This window comes from Tupaia chinensis, unplaced genomic scaffold (assembly GCF_000334495.1).
Source record: "Tupaia chinensis unplaced genomic scaffold, TupChi_1.0 Scaffold000010_1, whole genome shotgun sequence".
NCBI lineage: Eukaryota > Metazoa > Chordata > Mammalia > Scandentia > Tupaiidae > Tupaia > Tupaia belangeri.
Window position 1 is genome coordinate 503968 of NW_006159440.1, and position 22796 is coordinate 526763.

Genomic DNA, 22796 nt, shown 5'->3' on the forward strand with positions numbered 1-22796 from the left:
AGGTTTGCCTAGGATTTCTACCTGGGAATTTACAGGGAGGATCCAGATTTTGTTACTTGACTTTATCTGTCTCCATTCTGTCTGCTTGCTTCTTTGGTGATTAAAGTTATATTAGCTGCTGGGACCAGCAGATGGCGTAATAATTATGTTGCTAGAATCCCACGTAGTTAACCATGGTTCAGGTCCCCAACCTAGAGGCTTAAAGCTCAGTGCCAGGCACGTGTGGATGCCTGCCCAAAATCCCAGGAGGAGAATGGAGGAGAAGGGATTGTGGTGTGGCCATCCCCCCTGGGGGGTGATTTCTTGCTTTGTCTCTCTCTGTCTCTCCGACCAGTACACGCACCGCGTAGCAGAAATCTCTAAAAAAAAAAAAAAAAAAAAGATCTTAGCTACAAGAAGAATGAGTTTACTTGAATCACCAGAAAGTTATATTTAAAAGTAGATCGTTGTACTGGGAAGTACAGTCTGATGACCTAGAGAGAATGAAAGAGAGTAAAAGTTTTCTTTGAGGATTTTTTCCTCAGCCAGAGTTGTGACAGTATTTGAGGGAGAAGTTCAGTAGAATTTTAAGGATGTGGCCTTTTGGAGGCATGTTGCTTGGCTTCAGTTTCCCGAGATACTAGTTTGTGTCTGGAGCGTTATCTTCTTAACGATGAGTTTCACTATCTGTAAATTGGCGATAATAATGATAATATCCTATGTTAATTAACAGATTAATATTGTGAAGCCCTTAGAACTATACCTGGTACGAGTGTTTTTAATTATTATTTGTTGTTGCACTAGTATTGGTTTTAGGAGTTGATACGCTTTCTCATTAATAGAACCAAACACTTCTCAGGTGGAAATATGTACGTAGGACCAATAAATTAAAAAAAAAATCATGCTACATATTCTTTCTCTATTTCTATTTAGAAATGACTTGTTTAAATAAAAGTAGTATGTATTCAGTTTAAAATACTGGAGCAGTCTAGACCTTATGAAATGACTTTTTAATTTCTGTATTCCTATTCCCTACCTTTATCCATTTGGTGTGTCTTCTTTCCAAACTTTTCCCAATGTAGTCATATAAAAATACGCATTTTTGGGACCAGCAGATGGCACAATGGTTTTGTCACTGGACTCCCATGTAGTCTGCTGTGGTTCGAGTCCCAGACCTGAGCTTAAACCTCAAACAGATTGGTAGGGGGCAACAGGTGACATGGTGGTTAAGGACATTGGACTCCCAAATGGCCAACCGTGGTTTGAATTCCGGACCAGGAGGCTTACTTTCTCTCTCTCGCACGCGCGCTCTGTTTAAAATTAAAGTTAAATAATTAAAAAAAACACACCAAAAAAAACACACAACCGAAGCTAGGTGCATGTGACTGCCTGTTACATGTGTGTGCCTGTCCAAAATCCTGAGAGAAGGGACGATTGCGTGGCCATCCTTCCCCCCAGGTGATTTCTCACTTTCTGTCTCTTTCTTGTGAGTGCACGTGCCCTATAGCAGAAATCTCTCTCAAAAGGGAAAAATAAGTATGTTTATATTTTGTAAAAGTGGAATCAAATTATTTAGTTCTAGTACAGTTTTTTTTAGGTCAGTATGAAAGATTTTTAAAAAATTTGCCAGAGGGCACTTATAGCAAAGAGAGTGAGAAAGCACCTTCTATGGGGCAAGGTCACGCAACAATCCCTTCTCCATTCCTCTATCTTTTCATGATTTTAGGCACACAAATACATGTAGCCGGTGTGTTTCTCAAGCCACAGGGTTCAGGACTTGAACCAGGCAGTCAGCCATGTGGGATCCAACTGCCTTAACTACTAGGTTACAAGCTGGTCCCAGAGAGATCTGCTTCATTAAAAAACGATATTTTTTTAGGACTCTGTGCTTGGCACTGTACTAAGTGCTTTATGTTCATTATTTGATGTGTGTACTGTAATAACAAAAGATAGATTAGGTAACAAGTTAGTGTAGAGAAAGGATTTGAATTTGGGCACTTGGGTTTCAAAGCCCTGATCTGTCAGCCAGGGGTTGTTTTTTTATAAAGCCTACAAACTTAAAAAGTTGTAAAACAACAACAAAACCTCCCCCAAAGAATACTGTGTGTAACAGAGACTGATGTGTCCTGCCAAGCCTAGAATACTTACCGGGTGGCCCTTTACAGGAAAAGCTTGCTCCTCCTGCTCTCCTTTGTGAGTGCAGTGTGTCCTACTGCAGTTACTGAGTGTCATCGCGCCGTAATCTAGTCCTCTGATGGACGTCGTTTCATCTCCTCTAAAGAAAGGAACACCCTTCTGTATCTTTGAACATTTGTATGGTGACTTTCTGTAAGGAGAGTTGCCGTGTCAAGATTATGCAAATTTACAGTTTTAATAGGTACTGTCAAATTGTTTTCTAGAAGGGTGTTAATTTTTTAGTTAAAAAATCAGCCTTATTGAAGTGTAATTTACACGTAGTAAAATGCACACAATTGAAGGGAACAGTTCGAAAAGTTTGAGCAAGCGTATGCACCTGCACCGCCACCTCAATCAAGAACTGTAACATTGCCGTGATCTCAAAGTTACTGCAATTCCCTCTCAATGACTTTTCCTCCTTTATTCATGGTAGAGTATGTGTGTGCACCTGGCCTTCCTCTGGTTCTCTAGCCTACTGGATCTTGGGCATCCTGCGCATATGCTTGGCATGCTTCAGGCTGACCAGGCTGGGAATTAGAACTGTAGTTGCCACGTGGGATCCCTCTCCTCTTGGGCAGTGCTTCACCACCACGCTCCAGAGCCAGCCCTCCCTTTCAGCTACTGATCAGATTTCTCTTGTTCAAGAATTTCATATAAGTGGAAATATAATATTCTTTTGTAACTGGCTTCTTTCAGCAAGTACATTGTCAGATTTATGTTGTTGCTTATATTGGTCATTTCTTTTTGAGCAGTATTCCATTTTATGAATATAGGACAATTTTTAAATTCACTTGTTGATGGACACATGGGACTATTTTCAGTTTTTGCCTACTAATAAAGCCATTGTGGACAATTATGGTCTTTTCTGAACATATGTTTTAGCTTTTCTGGGGTAAAATACCTTGGAGTTGAATTGCTGGGTCATGTGTATATTGATCACACTTTGTAAGAAACTGCAAACTGTTTTCCAAAGCAGTTGTGCCTTTTCATGTTGAAAGTTAGTTTCAGGGGCCAGCAGGTGGTGTGGTGGTTAAGGTGCTGGACTCCCACAGGGCTGACCATGATTCAAATCTCGGGCCCGGCAATTTGAAAATCACACTGAACACTTGTGCGTGTATGCCCAAAATCCCAAGAGGAGAATGCAGAAGTGTTGCAGCGTGGCCATCCCCTCTGGGGGGTGATTTCTCACTTTTCCGCTCTCCGGTGAGCACATATGCGCTATGGCAAGAAGGTTTAGGAAAAAAAAAAAGTTTTTCCACATCTTCACTGACACTTGGTATTGTGAGTCTTTTAAATTTTGGCTATCAAATGAGTGTTAAGTATTTCCTTGTGATTTTAATTTGTATTTCCCAGATGATCAGTAATGTTGAACATCTTTTCATATGCTTAGTGACCACTCCTGTGTGTGGGTGTGTGTTACTATTTTTTTTTAATTGGATCTTCTCATTGAGTTGTAAGAAGTCTTTATTCTGAATACACACTCTCTGTCAGATTGTGTTACAAATAAATCCTTTTTTGATTTTGTGTATTTTGACCATATACAGCTGAGTTAAATAATGTTAATATTGGGAGCATACTTGTTTAACTCAGTTACATTATGTGGAGGCAAATTTATTCTTAATTCACAAGTTGTTTAAATTTTTTTTTTTTTTTTTACTTTTTTTTTTGGAGAGGTTTTTGCTATAGGGTGCATGCGCTTGCCAGACAGACAGACAGAGAGACAGAAAGCGAGAAATCATCCCCCAGGGGGGATGGTCACGCTGCAATCTCTTCTCCTCCATTCTCTCGGGATCTTGGGCACGCACGCACATGCTCCCGGTGTGAGTTTTAAGCCACCGGGTTCGGGATGTGAACCACGGTCGACTACGTGGGAGTCCAGCGATATAACCATTACACTAACTGCTGGTCCTGCAATTGTTTAAATCTTAATGTAGCAAAATATTAATGTATTTGTAGAAATATGAAAATAAGGGGGCCAACAGGGAGTATGGAGGTTGGGCTCTGGACTCCCACATGGCTGACCATGCCTGAGTCCTGGACCTGGCAGCGAACGTTCTCTCTCTTCTAAGTGCATTTTGCCCTGTAGCAATCAATCAATCAATCAATAAGAATGGTTATCATACGTAAATTAAATAATTTTTAAAAAAGAATCACGCAAATTAAAAGGATCTTATTCGTATACATTGTATTAGATGTGTGGGATGAGGATTTAAAAAAATTGGTTTGAAAGTGATACCATTTAGTAATTCTTTTAAGTTTTCATTTTGCATAATTCAGAACTTTCTATTTATTGGTGGGTTAAACCTTTTTTTTTTTGGAAGGGATTTTTGCTATAGGGCACATGTGTTTGCTGGAGAGACAAAGACCCAGAAAGTGGAAAATCAGCCCGCAGGGAGGATGGCTGCACTGCAGTCCCTTTGGGCTGCATGCATGCACTAGGTGTGAGTTTCAAGCCTCTGAGTCTGGCACTTGAACGTTAGCTGACCACATAGGAGTCCAGTGCCTTAAGCACTACACCATCTGCTTGCCCCTACACCCTATTTTTTTCCCCAAAGATAAATGAGAATATTATTCATAACAGTAAATTAGAAATAACCTTGACCTTAGAGTGTAGTATGTAGAAATGATAAGGTTGCCATGCTTAGTCTGTCTACCTGTTCTGACAGGTAATTTTTTTACTGTAGAAATGAATGGCTTTTCAGAATCAGCAGATAGCAAAATAGTTACATCACTGGACTCCCACATGATCAACCACAGTTCGAGTCCTGGACCTGGCAGCTTCAGAGTCATGCAGGGTGTGTGTGCGTGTGTACCCAAAATCCCAAGAAGAGAATGGAGAAGAGATTGTGGTGTGACCTTCTCCCCTGGGGAGGTGATTTCTTGCTTTTTATCTCTCTGTCTCCCATTCTCTGGCAAGCGTATGTGCCCTATAGCAAAAAATGAAAGAAAGAAATGAATGGCTTTTTGGGAACAGCAGTTGGCGTAATGGCAATGTCGCTGGACTTCCACGTAGTTGACTGTGGTTCGAGTCCCACACCTGGTGGCTTAAACTCACGTGGAGTGTGTGTGCGTGCGTGCCCAAGATCCTGAGAGGAGAATGGAGGAGAAAGTATTGTAGCGTGGCTCTCCCCCTTGAGGGGTGATTTCTTGCTTTCTGTCTGTCTGTCTCTTTCTGTCTTTCTGGTGAGTGTACATGCCCTTTAGCAAAAATCTCTAAAAAAGAAAAGAAAAGAAAAGAAAAGAAATGAATGGGTTTTCAAAGTATTTAGACTTGATTTCTGCATGCTGTTTTATTCCTGTACAGTACCAATTTATCCTCCTCCCTCTCTGCTTTAATGAGAGGAGTACAGAAGGGATGTGGAGAGAGGTATTGTTACCATGTTACGATCTTGTCCTAGTTTCTCAGCTAGGACCACAGGTACATGCCACTCTACCAGGCCTGCTTAAGTTGGGCTGCAAACCGATCTGGGCCGTTGTTACTAGGCCACTAGTTCTTTCTTTGGCTCAAACTCAATTTGCCCCCACAATAATTTTTAATTTTCTTTCATTATGTAAATAATACATAATCTTTCTTTCCCATTGTTTGTTAAAAGGGGGAGAAAGCAAGACTGGGCTTCTCTTGGGTATTATATTACCACTCTAGGTGATCATGTGATTGCCTACCTCAGTCTTCCTGTGGCTGTGGATTCAAGCAGGAACTCTTGAAGCTAGTTTTCTGGGAAGTAACAGAATAACCCAAACTCTCTTTAACTAGTCTTACCTCCATTAGCCTTCCCTCTTTCACCTTCCCTTTATTGATCTCAGTTTTTTTTTCTCTATTCATAACAGAGCATGTGTGTACACATGTAAGAGAGAGAGGAGCACCGTTTACAGGGCCTGGTCATACACAGTCCTCTTCAGCCCATCAGATCCTGGGAACTTTACTTGTGCCCAGGGTGTTTTGGGCTGACCGCACTGGGGATTTGAATCATGGTGGCCATGTGGGATTGACTTTCTCTTGAGCAGTTTATTACCACTATGCCATGGAGCCAGACCTCAATCAGTTTTTCATATTGGTCTACTCAAAATTCCATGTGGCGACTTTGTGTCCTGTCCTGGAATGTCTTCCCATTTTTTTCATACTCAAGATGCCCTTTAGCCTATGGTAAGAACACCCCTCCTCCTCAGACCCACCAAACCATGTAGCTCTCTCCAGCTCAGGAGGAGGTGGTGTTACACATATATATTGCTCTTTCTCTCTTACCCCGCCTTATTTTAATCTCTTTTTCATCATCTATGTGGCTGAGGTTGCAAAAGGGTTTTGTACATTATAGGTACTAATAAGATACCTGGTTTTTCTTTTTTTTCTTTTTTTTTAAAGAGAGAGATTTTTGCTATAGGACATGTGTACTCACCAGAGAGACAGAAGCAGAAAGTGAGAAATCACTCTCCCAGCGGGAATGGCTACACTGCAGTCCCTTCTCCTCCATTCTCCTCTCAGGATCTTGGGCATGCATGCACATGCACCTGGTGTTTTTAAGTTTACTTTGTTTTAAGCTGCCAGGTCTGGGACTCAAACTGCAGTTAATTACATGGAAGTCTAGTATCATAGTCATTACTCCACCTGCTGGTCTCAAATACCTGTGAATTTGACTCTGAAAATTTGAGAGACCTCTTTTCCATTAGCGGTGCAGTTATTTAAATATAAGTAATTATTTAAATACCACCCCTATTCCTCAAAATAGATCCTAAAATGATGATCTCAAGTGAATTTGCTGACTCTGTCATCCAATGTTCTTTTCTAGCTTCTGTTATATTGATTATTGTAAAATAAGTTTTTATTGCCCGAGGATGTGTGCACTTGCCAGAGAGAGAAGATGAAAACCTCCCTAGTGGGGCATGCTCATACTGCCACTTTTCCTCCATTTCTCTATCTTGTCAGGATTTTGGGCATGCACACGCATGCTTGGTGGATTTTTCAAGCCCTGGGGGCTGGAATTTGAATTGCAGCTAGCCATGCATGGGCTTTGGCTAAATTCATACATAGCATATCAAGATATCAAGATGCCTCAAGTAAGTTTGGAAAAAAAGTGTCAGGGCCAGCAGGTGACGTGGAGGTTAAGGTGCCTGGAGCCCACATGGTTGACTCTATGGTTCCAGTCTTGGACTTAGTTTGCTTGAAAAATATGCCAGCTATGTGTATATATGTGCTCCAAATCCCAAAACAAGAAATGGAAGAGAAGAGATTACAGTATGGCCCCACCACAGAGTGGTTTCTTTCTCTCTGACAAACTAAAAAAAAAAAAGTGTCAAAAAGATAAAACATAAATTTTATCCACTTCAGCGCCTTGGTTTTTGATACTGAAGACCAGTTGAGAAATGATTTTAAACAAAACACAAATTAAGAAAATCATCATTGAAGCAACTTTTGTATTTCTTGATGTTAGGGCCTGTAGTAAAAAAATTTCACTATTTTGTATTTGTGAGTATTGGAGTATCTACCGTGGGCCTACAAATAGTAGAACTGATTAATATTTATTGAGAACCTACCTTATGCCTAATATACATGCATGTAGTTCCTAAATCAATCACTTTTTTTTATTGTAGTAAGAAACACAAAAGTACATTTATTATCATCAGCATCTTACAGTGTTGTGTGATGTTACGTATATTAGCATGTACAGTGGATTGCTAGAGCTTTTTATTTTGCAACACTGAAATTCTATTTCTATTAGACATTAACCCTTCACTTTCACCTCCCCTCAGTCTTTGGTAGCCACCTCCCTATGTTCTGTTTCTGTGATTTTGACTCTAGATGCTTCATGTGGGGGGACTTATACTGTATTGGCCAATTTGTGGTTGACTTATTTTGCTTAGTGTAGTGTTCATGACATTCATCTATGATATAGCTTGCACAATGGTATTTCCTTTTTTTAAAAAAGGCTGTTTACTATGCTGATGTATGAACACTGGTTCAGCATCACTAATCTGAATATTCAAAATCCTAAATGCTCCAATATCTGAAACTTTTTGACTGCTGACTTGATGCCGCAAGTGGGCATTTTTCTTTCTTCCTCTCTTTCTTTCTTTCTTTTTTTTTAAAGAGGTTTTTGCCTTAGGACGAGTATGCTGGCTAGAGAGGGAGAGCTAGAGGGACAATGAGAAATCACCCACCAGGGGGCATGGCCAGGTGGCAATCCCTTCTTCTCCATTCTCCTCTTGGATCTTGGGCATGCACGCACATGCGCCTGGCATAGTTTCAAGCCACCAGGTCTGGGACTTGAAACATGTAGTCAGCCATGTGGGAGTCTAGTGACATAATCGCTACACCATCTGTTGGCCCCTTACACAAGTGGAAAATTCTACACCTGACCTGTGTGACAGATTGTGGTCAAAGTGCTGTGAAATTACTTTCAAGCTACTATGTGTAGAAAGTATATATGAAGTAGGGTCTTCAAGAAGTTCATGGAAAATGCATGTAGTGAAAAGCTATGGATTTCAGATTTTTTTTTGCACTAAGTTAGGCTTATGTTCCAATTCTGTCTTTCCACAAATTACTTAAAATCCTCTTGTATAAATCATAAGTGAATTTCATGTTTAGACTTGGACCCCATACACAAGACACCTCATTACGTGTATGAAAATACTCCAAAATTCGAAAAACCTGAAGTTTGAAATGCTTCTAGTCCCTATGCACTTTGAATAGGGGATATTCAACTTGTATCACTTTTTAAAAATCCATTCATCTGGGACCAGCAGGTGGCATGGTGGTTAGGGCGCTACACTCCCACATGGCTAACTGTGGTTCGAGTCCTAAACCTGGTGGTTTGCTTTGTCACTCTCTGTCTGTCTCTCTCGTGAGCATACACACTCTATAACAACCTTTAAAATAATAATAATTATCATAAATCAAATATGTAATTCTTTTAAAAAGTAATCCATTCATTTGTTGACGGGCATTTAGGTTGCTTCTCTGTCTGGACTATCATGAGTAGTGCTGCAGTGAATTTTGGTGTACAGATATTTATTTGAGATCTTGTTTTGAATTATTTTGGATGTATGAGAGGACTTCGGAAAGTATATGTGAAAACGGACTTACAAGGTACCAGATGGTGGTGCATTGGTAAAACATGTGAGGCAGTCCCACATGGGAAGGTTCCTCGTTCTCGGAAGGTCTCTGAGTGTCAGGCATGTATGTGCATGTGCTTGCCCATGATCCACGGCTGGTGGAAGGCTGGTGGAAAATCATTGTACCAAGACCCCATTGCGGGTGCCTCTCTTGTACTCTTGCTCATGAAAGAAAATGGAATTGATAGATAAAGAATACAAAAACTCTTAACATAAGGTCCTTCAAGTTCAAAACACTTGTAAATGATGATACTAGCATTTACATATTTTCTAGAAAAGATTTATTTGTTGTCTCAGTCTTTACTTATTAGGGCTATTCAGGTAAAGAGTGAGAGCCTCCCTTACCCTGTGGGGACAGTCTGTACTAGTGAAAATACCAGCATTAAATCCAGACTGCCAAAGTCATATGTTTTCTACCCTGGAGTCTATAGCTCCTAATGCTGGCCACTCCTCCTGACCTTTTCATGGTTGTCTTTTTTTCATATAGAAGTGTTTGGATAAAGCACTTTATTGTCTGGGCTTAATAATTTTTGGTAAGTAATGTTACAGTAATAAAATAATTCAGCAGGTGATATATTTGATAATATATCAGATATAATAAGTTGTCTTTGTTTTGTGCCGCCCTAATAGTACTTGAGACGGGGTCATTTATATAAAGAATGAGAGTTTGTTTCTCGAGTTCAGTTTATTTCTGGGAAGTCTCAGATTAAGATGCTCGTATCTAGTGAGGGCCTCATTGTATCTATAACTGGATACCTGGCAGAAGGTAGAAGGGCAGGCAGGAAACAACTTTTCTGTTAAGCCACTGTATAAGATACCTCATCCCATCTATGAAGAGGATCCCCCATGCCTAATCACCTCTTAAAGGCCCTGCGTGAGTGCGTGTGTTTAAACAGAAGGTATATGTGCTTGCCAGAGAGGGAGAAAGTACCACACAGTGGGATGTGGGCAAACCACAATCTCTTCTTCTCCATTTCTTTATTCTCTTGGGATTTTGGTGCAAATGAACATATGCTTGATGTGTTTTCAAATTGCCAGGGCCAGGATTTGAACCACCTGGTTGACCATGAAGGATTCAACTCTCTTAACCAACAGGCTAGGGATGGGACCAGCCCACCAGAACTCTTAATTCTCTGACAGGGGCAACACCTGAATTTTGGAGGGGCACATTCAACCCATAGCACAAGTACTGACAAATCTTATTGGATATTAAATAAATAATACTTGAAGAGAAAGCTTCTGTAAATACTTTAGGAATAGTAATTAGAATCACCCAGTCCAATTTAGGAGCATAGAAGGAATTGCATCTTACTTGGGGATTTGAATTTAAGATCAGTGTACAAGGGAAAAATAGTGTGTGGGTAAGATTACCCATGGAAAGTTCATAGGAAGATGCTTTATTACAAACAAAATAACTTCTCTTCACATCCTGGACCAGCCCATTTTCCCTCTAAAATGAGAACAGATCTTTGTTTAGCTAAGCACAAAGTTGCTGGTTTGTACATAGGAGTCAGTGTTATATGAAACATACTTATCTTTGAAATCCAGAATTACTCTGAGTGGCTAAATACCCTCAATATAAATGACAGTGCAGAGTAGGCTTTGCAATAGCAGATTCATGTCCATAGTCTTGTGCTCACTTAAGCATGCACTTAAGGGCTGCGATGGTGGGTAGAATTCTTGTATTTACCCGAATTGAGCTTTCTCTCCAATTTTGTTCAGTGTATTTGTTAGATTTCTGTAAGTTAAATTAGACATTGGGTCATGTGAGGCTAAGATTTAAAACAGACTTCTTCCTAGAACCTCTGGTATCAGACTCTGTCCTGACCCGGGGGGACAGCTGAACAGGTTTCCTGAGTGAAGGAGTGAGAGCCGGAACAAGCGGCGTAGTGTTACAGCATGGAGACGACAGTGTTGTCCGTTTATTGTGGGCAGCACGGTATAGCACAGAGACGACGCAGTGTCGCGTCGTCTACTGTGAGCAGCACAGAGACGACGCGGTGTCACAGCTCTTCAGGGTCGTCTGGAGACGATGTAGTGTTACAGCTCTTCAGGGTCTCCCAAGTCGTCTGGAGACCATGCAGTGTCAGCTCTTCAGGATCTTCAGGGTCGTCTGGAGACTGCTTAGTGTTTCAGCTCTTCAGTTGTCGTCTTCCTGGTCGTTGTCGTCGTCTCGGTCGTCTGTGTCGTCTTCTCGGTCGTCTGTGTCGTCTGGCTACTGTGGGCCAGGCATCGTGGTTATATACACTCTGGTGGGTTGTAAACGGTGGGCCATGATTGGTTGTAAACGGTGGGCCCTGATTGGTTGTTAACAGTGGGTTATGATTGGTTGTTTTTGGACCAATCATGAGGTGCCAGATATGCAAATTTGAGGGATTCTAGTGGCTAATCAGAGCAAGGTTTCCAAGGTCAGGTTTTTGGAAGGGAATCAATCATGGTAATTGTTTGCTCTCTGAGAAACCTAGGCAGACTCGCTGGTGTGCAGCTTCCCACAAGACTTATCTACTTTGTTGTCCCATTTGCTTGTACTAGATGGAGTGTTGAACAGGGATCTCAGGTCTCTCCTTTGAATTATGGTGAATTGTATATTACACCTTTAGTTTTCTGGCACATATATTTTGTTCCACTCCACCTCCAGTAGTGCCTCAGTAAACTGACCACGTACCCAACAAAATCAGAGGATTTAATTTATAATTTATTTAGTATAGTTTTTTTTTTTTAAAGAGATTTTTGCTATAAGGTACGTATGCCACAGAGAGAAAGTGAGAAATCAGCCCCCGGGGGGGTGGCCACACTGCAGTCCTTCTCCATTTTCCTCTAGGGATTTTGGGCATGCATGCACTCTTGCCAGTCATGAGTTTGAAGCTGCCAGGTCCAGGACTTGAACCATGGTCAACTATGTGGGAGTCTAATGATGTAACCATTACGCCATCTGCTGGTCCCGATTTAGTATAGTTTTTAAGGTAAATTTTAACCTTTACTTTCAGTTTAGTTAATCTTTTCTGTTTAAGTAGGTTCTTTCAAATATTTATGCTGGGCCAGCCCAGTGGTTAAGGGAGCTGGATCCTACATGGCCAACTGCTGTCTGAATCCCAGCCCAGTGGCTTGGAAAAAAAAAAAAAAACACTGCATACGTGTGCATGCGTGCCCAAAATTCTGATGGGCTGGAGAAGGGAATTGGGTCATGACTACATCCCTTTGGGGGAGGTGCCTTCTCCCTCCATTCCTCTCTTTCTGGCCACTAAAAACAAACAAAAAAACATTTATGATAATTCCATTCTCCAATTTGTCGAAATATATATGACCATTTCTTTCTCTCTTTTTTGTTTTTAAATAATTATTTTATTCAACTTTCTTTATTTTAATTTGACCAGAGGAAGACAGAGTCAGGGCAGGGGGAGTGAGAAAGCAAGCCACCAGGTCAGGGAGTTGAACTGTGGGTGGCCATGTGGGAGTCTAGCGCCCTTAACCAGCACACCACCTGCCAGCTCTATATGACCATTTCTTTCCTAAGACACCACACCACCTGCCAGCTCTATGTGACATTTTCTTTTCTTTGTAGGCTGGTAGTACTTTTCAGATTTTGCCAGATGGCATGCGCACTCACCAGAGAGGGAGAAAGCATCCTCTGGACACACACTGACAAATGGTCATACCACAGTCCCTTCTCTTCCATCTCTCCCTCCTGTTGAAATTTTGGGCATGCATGCACATGCACCTGGCATGTTTCTCAAGCCCCTGTGTCTGGGGCTTGGACCTTAGGGTTGGCCACGTGAGATCTGGCTGCCTTAACCACCAGACCATGGAGCCGGCCCAGCTGGTAGTACTTTTCAATAAATACAGGAACGTTGTCTGTGGGCTACATTTTGAAGTCATGAATTTACTCTTTTTCTGGAAGGAGGAAAATACTCTTTATTTTTGTGGAAAATACAACTCTGCAGAATCTATTCATTTTTGCTCTAGCAATCAAGTTAATGTGTCTATCATTCAGTTAACATTGCTGAATTACTGTAATTTCCTGTGCCTTTTAACTTTTTAGCATTACTGAAACCAGGCCTACACATATTATCTTAATTTTTTTTCTCGTATTTCCCTATCACTAGTCACTGGCATATCTTTTTCCTGAAGATTTTTTGAACACAGACACTGTTCATTTTACTTTCTCCTCTGTAGTTGTGTGTACATGTAATCCAGTAAGTGCAGGCTGTTGTCGCTTCTGCATTTAGGAGAATCTTTTGAAGGATTTAGCATTTTTAGACTGTAAGTTCTTACTGTCTGGTCAATAATACTTCTATTACTTGCTTTCCCCAAGTTCTCTAATAGCAGTTTCTTCTACTAGAATTAAACATTTTTAAAAAGTTAAATTTATTTCTTCCATGAGTGAGAGACACGCACAGAGAACATCCCCAGTAAGGTCTCAATGCCATGGCTGCCCCCCCCTCCGCCCCGCCCGCCTTCAGCCAGATCTGGATCTTGGGCATCTGCTTGCCTAGCATCTTCTCACATTTTACAAGTCATTTGGGTGGAATGTTTGGGTTCCACAGTAGTGAGCTTTTATGTTTTTGTCATTCTCCTTTGTTAACAGAGATATTCAAGGAAGCAAACAGGTCCTTGGAACTAGGTCATTATTTTATTTTTGTTTTATGGAAAGTAGGGTGAGGTGTGAATATATAGAGAGTTGGTTGGTAGTGTGGGATTATTATTATTTTTTTTTTCAGTAATGAAAGCCTTTTTTAAAAATATTACATTTAATCACATTTATCTTTACAGTGTATAACATTTCTTTTTCCAGCACGATTACCATACATATCAGTCAAGACAAAGACATTACTATACACATCATCATCAGTGAATAGTTTTTCATTTTTTTCCCAGATTCTTTTTTTTTTTTGTACATTTTATTTTTATTATTCTTACTATGTTTTTTAAGCATTCAATCACTGTACATCATTTGGCTTGTAAAGAGAATTTACCCAACATGAAATACTTCTCAGACCAGGCCAGTTGAGAATACTATACATGTTATCATTAACAGGTAATAAACTATTTCTGTGTCCCACAAATGTCATGCCTCTTGATTTTTTTTCTCCCTGATTTCTTTACCTATACTCTTCCCTCCCCCCACCCTGTTCTATACTGTCTTCAGTGTCCATAACTATTTTCATTACTTTTATGGCTTCCAATATTTCAGTCTCTACAGTAGAGTGCAGCTAGTCGGTATATATTAAGTGGATACATACAGTATCTTTCTTTCATAGTCTGGCTTGCTTCACTCAGCAATAAATCTTCTATATTCAACTACTTTCTATCAAATGGCAGGGTCATCTTGTTTTTATGGATAAATAGTATTCCATGGAGTATATGTGCTACACTTTTTCAATCCATTCATCTGTTCATGGACATTTGGATTGGTTCCATGTCTTAGTGATTGTGAATAATGCTGGAATAAACATTGATATGCAAGTGCTTTTCCCACTGAGCGTTCTCCTGTCCTTTGGTAGATACCCAGAAGTGGAATTGCTGGATCATATGGTAGTTCTCTCTGAAGATCTTTGTGGAATCTCCATATTGTTCTTCACATGGCTGAACCAATTTGCATTCCTACTAATATACGAGAGTATAGAGAGACAGAAAGTGAGAAATCACCCCCCAGGGGGGGATGGCCACGCTGCAATCCCTTCTCCTCCATTCTCCTCTCGGGATCTTGGGCACGCCACGTACACGCGCCCGGTGTGAGTTTAAGCCACCCGGGTCTGTGACTTGAACCGTGGTCGACTACATGGGAGTCCAGCAACATAGCCATTAGGCTAACCGCTGGTCCCATCCATATTGTTTTCCACAGTGACTGGACCAGTTTACATTCCCACCAACAGTGTAGGAGAATTCCCCTTTTTGTTTGTTTGTTTGTTTGTTTTGGGAGAGGTTTTTTGCTATAGGGCGCCTGCGCTCTCCAGACAGACAGAGACAGACAGAGAGATACGCTAACTGCTGGTCCCATCCCTTTTTGTTTTGTTTTTAAGAGAGATTTTTGCTATTGGGTGTGTGTGCTCGCTGATGAGAGGGAAAGTGAGAAATCACTTTCTTATGTTTTTTAAACATTCAATTGCTATGCATCATTTGGCTTGTAAAGAGAATTTACCCAACATGAAATACTTCTCAGACCAGTCCAGTTGAGAATACGCTAACTGCTGGTCCCATCCCTTTTTGTTTTGTTTTTAAGAGAGATTTTTGCTATTGGGTGTGTGTGCTCGCTGATGAGAGGGAAAGTGAGAAATCACTTTCTTATGTTTTTTAAACATTCAATTGCTATGCATCATTTGGCTTGTAAAGAGAATTTACCCAACATGAAATACTTCTCAGACCAGTCCAGTTGAGAATATTATACATATTATCATTAACAGGTAATAAACCATTTCGTGTACCACAAATGTCATGTCTCTGTTTTTTTCTCTATTTTTGCCATGTTGCAATCCATGCTTCTCCATTCTCCTCTTGGGATTCTAGGTATGCATGCACACATACCCAGTGTGAGTTTCAAGCTGCCAAGTCCGGGACTTCAACCATAGTCAGCCGTGTGGGAGTCCAGCATGCTAACTACCATGCCACTTACTGGCGCCAGTGTGGGTTTTTTTAGGGTAACAGGAGAGTCAAAAGAATTGAAGGGTAGGAAAAGTTAGGTAAAAGGGTAAATTTATTTTTAAATAAATTTTATTAGATATTAGCCTCTTAATTTGACATTGATGCATGGCAGACTATCATTTGGATTTTACAGTTTGACAGTTATATTAAAGTATCCTTCCTAAAATATTCTTCGCATAGGTTTTTTTTTAATACTTTAAAAAATTATTATTTATTTAGCTTTATTTATTCATTCATTTAATTTTAATTTGACCAGAGAGAGGCACAGACAGAGAGAGAGAGAGGGAAAGGGAGAAAGGAAGCCGCCAGGTCTGGGACTCGAACCGCGGTCGGCCATGTGGGAGTGTCCAGCACCTTAACCACCACACCACCTACTGGTCCCCATTCACATAGGTTTTTGTTTGTTTGTTTAAGTTGTAGGAACAGTGATTTTTATTTTTATTACTTTTATTTTTATTTTTTTTGCTATAGGGTGTGTATGCTCCAGAGAGAGAAAGAGAGAGGGAGAAAGAAATCACACCCCCGGGGGGGACAGCTGTGCCTCAGTCCCTTCTCTTCCAGTCTTGTCGTGGGATTTTGGGGACATGGGTACAGGCACCAGCATCATTTTTAAGCCACCAGGTCCAGGACTCAAACTGTGCAGCTGGCCACATGGGTTCCAGTGCCTTAACCTCCATGCCTCCTGCTGCTGGCCCAGCTTTTGCTCTTATAACTCTTGAACATGTATTTGGGAGCTGGATGACGATACAGCAGTGAAATGTGACACTCTGAGGGTGGGAGGGCTCTGGGTTTGCTTCTGAGGACCTCCCTGGGTAAGCCATCCTGTATGTTCCCTTGGTCCAGGGCCGACTGGAGCTATAGGTGGATTGTGACATCAAGACTCTTTTGGAGGTGCTGTATCTCAGTCTCTCTCACTTATGGATAATGGGACACATAAGAAAAAATAAGTAGACTTTAAAAATTAGTAATACAATTTGAATATGTTGTCTCTTCTAGGTTCTCTGCTAGGCAAATGAGAAGGTACGATTTTTGACTTACACAGTGGCTGGGTACACTTAAGGCAACTGTTCTTGATCCTTAACATGAGGGATCCGTGAGGTCAGAACTATTTTCATAGTAATACTGAGATGTGTTGCCTTTTTTTATTGAGAGATTTTTATTATAAAGGCGCGTGCGCTTGCTGGAGAGACAGAGATAGAGTCAGAAAGTGAGAAATCGCCACTCCCGGTGGGGATAGCCACGTTGCAATCCCTTCTCCTTCATTTTCCTCTTGAGATCTTGGGTGTGCGTGTGCACACATCAGTGTGAGTTTTAAGTCACCCTGTCCAACATTCAAACCGGAGTCGACTACGAGGAAGTCCAGCCATGTAACCATTACGCCATCTGCTGGTCCCATGTTGTTGACCTTTTATGGTTGTTAAAGCATGCTGACATTATTCTCATGCAAAAGCAATGATAGGTAAAGACTTTTGTCACTTTAGTACTTTTTTTATTTTTTAAAAGCCAGTTTTGTTGAAGAATATCCTAGATAAATAGTAAAAATGATTGATTTGATTAAGTCTTGATTCTGGAATGCATGCATTTTTAATATTTGTGCAACAAGATGGGCCCATGCCTAAAGTGGTTCCACTGCATACTGAAGTGTGATGGGTTTCGAAGAAAAGCACTTATGTGATTGAGTTGTAAGCTGCACTAGCTGCTTTTTTCATGGAAAACCTCATTTTCACTTAAAAGAGGGGTGACAAACTATGATTACTCTGACTTGAGTGGCAGACATTTTCTCAAATCGTGAAGTGAGCCTGTCACTTCGAGGAAAACAACTGACCATATTTGTTGGCAATGAGAACATTCACACTTTCAAACAAAAATTAAAATTTTGGAAAACTAGTATCTATTACTGTGAGCTTGACAGCTTCCTGGTTCTTAAAATCTTTCTGATGAGATTGGTGGTTTTAGCAAATAGAAGTTTGAAATATGTGAACTTTGGGAAAATCTGCATAATGCAGTGGACCAGTATTTTTCAGCTGTACAACTATCCCTTCAAAGTGAGCAGACCAGTGAACAGTAATGTAGCAGATTAGGAAAAATTCATTGATAAAATTTCAGATTTCAGGCCAGCAGATGGTATAGAGGTTAAGGATCTCATATGACCAGCTTTACAGTTTGAGTCCTGGACTTGGTAGCTTGAGAATCACACACAGCACGTGTGTATGCATGCCCAAAATCCGGAGAGGAGAATGGAGAAGGGATTACAGTGTGGCCATCTCCTTTGGGGGATGATTTCTCATTTTCCCTTTCTCTGTCCTACACATGCCCTATAGCAAAAACTTAAAAATAAAACCAAAACAAATCAGATTGTGGGTTGCAAATTCATCTCACAAGAAATGACAACTGTGTACTGAAGTATGTTAGTTGTCTTGAGGAAATGGCACGTGTGAGGGTGCATGGTCTGCTCAACTAGCCATTTTCTTTATGGATTAGTTTTGGTGTAATATGAAAGCATGAGCTCCACAGTTAGCTCAGAAGGTTACTTAGTACTTTTCCCTTTTCTAGCTAAATATCTCTTTGAGATTGAATTTTCATACTTCAACTAAAATGAAATATTGGGATACATTGACTGTAGAAGCAGGTATGAGAGTCCACGTGTTTTCTGTTAGATATTAAAGAAATTGGCAAAAATGTGGAATAATATCATTACATTATACTAATTGTTATTTATTACTTTTTTTCTTTTATTGCGGCAGTAACTGGCCTTACTATTTTTAATAAAAAGTGAACAAAAGATAAAAATAAATTGTGAAAACTTCATTTTTAATTTCTATATGTTATATATCAGCTGCCATAATGCATATAAACTAAATGGATTGGGAAACCAAATACTGAAGAGGGATGTCATGACGATCATCCCTTGAACTTTGTGCCCTTTCTGCTTTTCTGTGCTGGCTCACTACTATGTGAATGACTGGTGTGTCTGTTTGCATCTTAAGTCCTCAAATCTCTGTCATAGCATTGGCTCGGTTAGGGCTTCATTTTCTTTGCCTTGTGTGATTGCATCTGGATTTTTAATTTGAGAATGACTCTTGCCAACTTTTTTCCATCCCCATTGCCTTCAGCACAGTTAGGCTCGTATGACTTTATTACAGGATTACTTTAATATTCTAGCATTTTTCTAATAAAGTGTTTTTCAGACTTTGAGTGTGGAATTCCAGGGTTGACTTGACTTTAAAATTAGTAGTTTGGGGACCAGTAGATGGTGTAATGGTTCTGTTGCTGGACTCGCACATAGTCGACCGTGGTTCAAGTCCCAGACCGTGGCTTAAAACTCATGCTGAGCACATGTGCGTATGTGCCCAAAATCCTGAGAGGAGAATGGAGGAGAAGGGATTGCGGTGTGACCATCCCCCCTGGGGAGTGATTTCTCACTTTCTGTCTCTGTCTCTTGTGTGATCATACAGGCCCTATAGCAAAAATATCTCTTAACAAAAAAATTATTAATACGATCTCTAAAATTGTAGATGTAAACTCTTTATGGAGTTTACAAAACTAAAGCAAATTTACAAATTAAATACAGACCATCAAATTATCTACATATATTTAATGATTTATTTTGTTAAACTGAATAGCTAATGTTAGTATTTATAGTAGAATGACATAGCCTCAAGGACCAGTTTTATAATAAATCAATTTCTGTAATTTGGCCCAGTAACAATGCTATCACAGAGAATGGCTGTCGGCATAAATATTTTTTATAAAATGGTGTTAATAGTCTTTGTTTATTTGTTCAGAATAATTAGACCCAACAGTTAACTAGAAGAATGCCAGTTTTAACGCCTGTTGAAAATTCTTAAAGATCTGTTGGTCAGTGAGGCGTTTTGGAGTTACTGAAATCTGCATTAAATGGACATTTAATACAATTATCCTTGGAATCTTTACCAGAAAAATGTTTATTACCTGTTTTAGTACTGGGTTTACTGCTGACTCTGTTGCTGGTTGGCAGGATCTCTATCCTGAGGGCTTTGCCAGCGGCAGGATTCTAAGCTGCCTCAGGGGCTCCTGTGAGTGCCAGCCTCACCTTGTCTGTCTTACCTCACCTGCCTTCTTTGTTCTGTTTAAGCACTCAGGACCACGTTCATGCTAAACATTTTCCTTGGTTTTTGATTGTTTCTATCCAGTTAGACTTGAAGTTCTATGAGGCTACAGATTTTTCTGTTTTGTTAATTGTTAAGTTTTTGGTTTCCATTATAGTGTATTAGATGCCCAGTGTTTATTGGATGAATGAATAGAATTGCATTTTAATGGTTAGAATAAAGGAAGCTGTTCTCATATTCTGGTTAAAAATTGTACTATTGCAATTTTACCTTTGAAACTAAATATTTTGACCAAAACATTTAGAAACCACATGTATTAAGGTCTGCAGCCATTTTTTCTTGTAAGTGCCTCCTTTTGCTAATACGTGAATATTTGGAGCTGTGTATTCATACTTAACTGGCTATGGTGCTGTGGAAAGATCACTGAACATGGAGTCAGGAGATCTGATTTGAATTTGTCATTTGTGAGGGGAAGGTGACCAAGGGCAGCTACCTGAAGCCTTACAATGTAGGCTAGAGCTAGGCAAGTCCATATGTATATTTTGTATTTGCAACCAGTCTTTGAGGTAGGTGTTTGTGTAAGGACTTTTAAGGCAGTATCAGCTTCCTTAATAAAAAGAAATCTTAGGAACTTATGCTTAGTTTTATGTGCAGGATGTCTTGATTGGTAAGGGAACTTGAAATGCAAGATCTTAACCATCCCTGAGATTTGTCCTTTTGGGTGTTTTTAGTAAGAGGACATATTCCCCTCGTTTTATTAGTTCAAGCATGGGTAGGCCAGCCTTTCCTTTTCTAGCACAGCTAAACTTCATAAACGATGTGCTGATGAAACATACATTACTCGTTGTTGGTGTTGGTTAATAGACTTATTTTTTTTTGGCTTTTTAAGTCCACTACTTTTCAGGCACATGAATTAAAATGGTTCTTGCTATTGAAGATTTTACAATAGGGATAGGGTGGAGTGAAAAACATGAAAAATGTGACTTTAATGTGTTGTTAATGCTATGGAGTAGGTGGGAGTTTGTTTTATGTAAAATGTCCTTCTAATTGGTGCTCAAAGTTTTGTCATTCCTTTTTTTTTTTTTTTTTAATAGCTCTGCCTATTTATCCCAGTATACCCCCCACTCCAGCAGGGACAGGGGAAGGGAAAGACAGGGAGAAAGCACCTCTTCCCCCAGGGCATGGTCACACCATAGTCCCTTCTCCATTTCTCCATCTTGTTGGGATTTTGTGTGCACACACAGGGGCCTGGCGTTTTTCAAGCTACTAGATCCAGACTCAGGAAAGCGAGAAATCACCCCCCAGAGGGGATGGCCAGACCGCATTTCCTTCTATTTCACTCTCCTCTTGGGATTTTGGGCACACACATGCACCCAGCATTAGTTACAAGCTGCGAGTTCCGGGACTCAAACCACAGTCAGCCATGTCCAGTGATGATGATGTGCTGGTCCCCACAATTCTTTTTTTTTTTTTTTTTGGAGGGATTTTCACTATAGGGCACGTGCGCTCGCCAGACAGACAGAGAGAGACAGAGAGACAGAAAGTGAGAAATCACCCCCCGGGGGGATGGCCATGCCACAATCCCTTCTCCTCCATTCTCCTCTCGGGATCTTGGGCACGTACGCACACGCGCCCGGCGTGAGTTTAAGCCACCGGGTCCGGGACGTGAACCGCGGTCGACTACATGGGAGTCCAGCAACATAGCTGTTACGTTAACTGCTGGTTCCCCCCACAATTCTTTTTTTTTTTTTTTTTTTTGAGAATTTTTTTCCTCTCTTTATGGCACGGTTCCAGACAGACAGAAAGACAGAGAGAGAGAAATCACCCCCCAGGGGGGATGGCCACACCACAATCCCTTCTTCTCCATTCTCCTCTCAGGATCTTGGGCACACATGCACACACGCCCAGCGTGAGTTTTAAGCCACCGGGTCTGGGACGCGAACCACGGTCTACTACATGGGAGTCCAGTGACATAGCCATTATGCTAACCGCTGGTCCCCACAGTTCATTTTTTAAGATGCACATTCTAGGACCAGCTGGTGGCACGGTGGTTAAGGTGTCTGGATCCCACATGGCCAACTGAGTGGTTCAAATCTTGGACCTGGTGGCCTGAAAATAAACTGGGTTGGTTTTGTGTGTGTGTGTGTATGTGTGTATGCCTGCCCCAGAATCCCTAAAGGAGAAACAGAGGAGACTCCCAGGGCGGGGGTTGTTTTCTCTATGCCTGAGGATTTTATGTAAATAGATTAATGAAGCCCTACCCATTTATTCAGTTACTTAAGCCAGAAAGTCACCTTTCCCCTCACTTTCCATATTTAAATGATTGTTGGGTGGAAATTATCTCCCAGGTAACTCCTGAATTCACTTACTTTTCTGTCTCAATCACCAGTGTTAGCATCTCTTTGTCAAGAGATTACTGCACTGGGCTCTAACCTGGCTGCAGTTACTGTCTCTCTTTCTCCTCTCTCCTCTTGTTCCAGTGCAGCTGACAACTTGGTCTTTGCAAACTGTAAATTGCCCCCTCCTTTTACCTAAAACATTCAGTGGCTTCCCATGACTCTTAAGATAAATAAAAAATCCTTGGGACCAGCAGTTAGCGTAATGAGTATGTCGCTGAACTCCCGTGTAGCCGACTGCGGTTTGAGTCCTGGACCCACGCCGGGCACGTGTGCGTGCGTGCCCAAGATCCCAAGAGGAGAATGGAGGAGAAGGGATTACGTGGCCAATCCCCCCTGGGGGGTGGTTTCTTGCTTTCTATCTCTTTGTCTCTCTCTGGTGAACGCACGTGCCCTATAGCAAAAACCTCTA

General features: G+C 40.8%; 1 long non-coding RNA gene across 1 annotated transcript; it reads right to left on the bottom strand.

Annotated features, from left to right (window-relative positions):
- Positions 1-595: 595 nt before the first annotated feature.
- LOC102495341 (uncharacterized) lies at positions 596-19889 on the bottom strand. Its single transcript, XR_333183.1, has 3 exons — positions 19852-19889; positions 2128-2305; positions 596-666 (listed from the first exon to the last, which is right to left on the bottom strand). It is a non-coding gene; the product is annotated as an uncharacterized LOC102495341 (long non-coding RNA).
- Positions 19890-22796: the final 2907 nt, after the last annotated feature.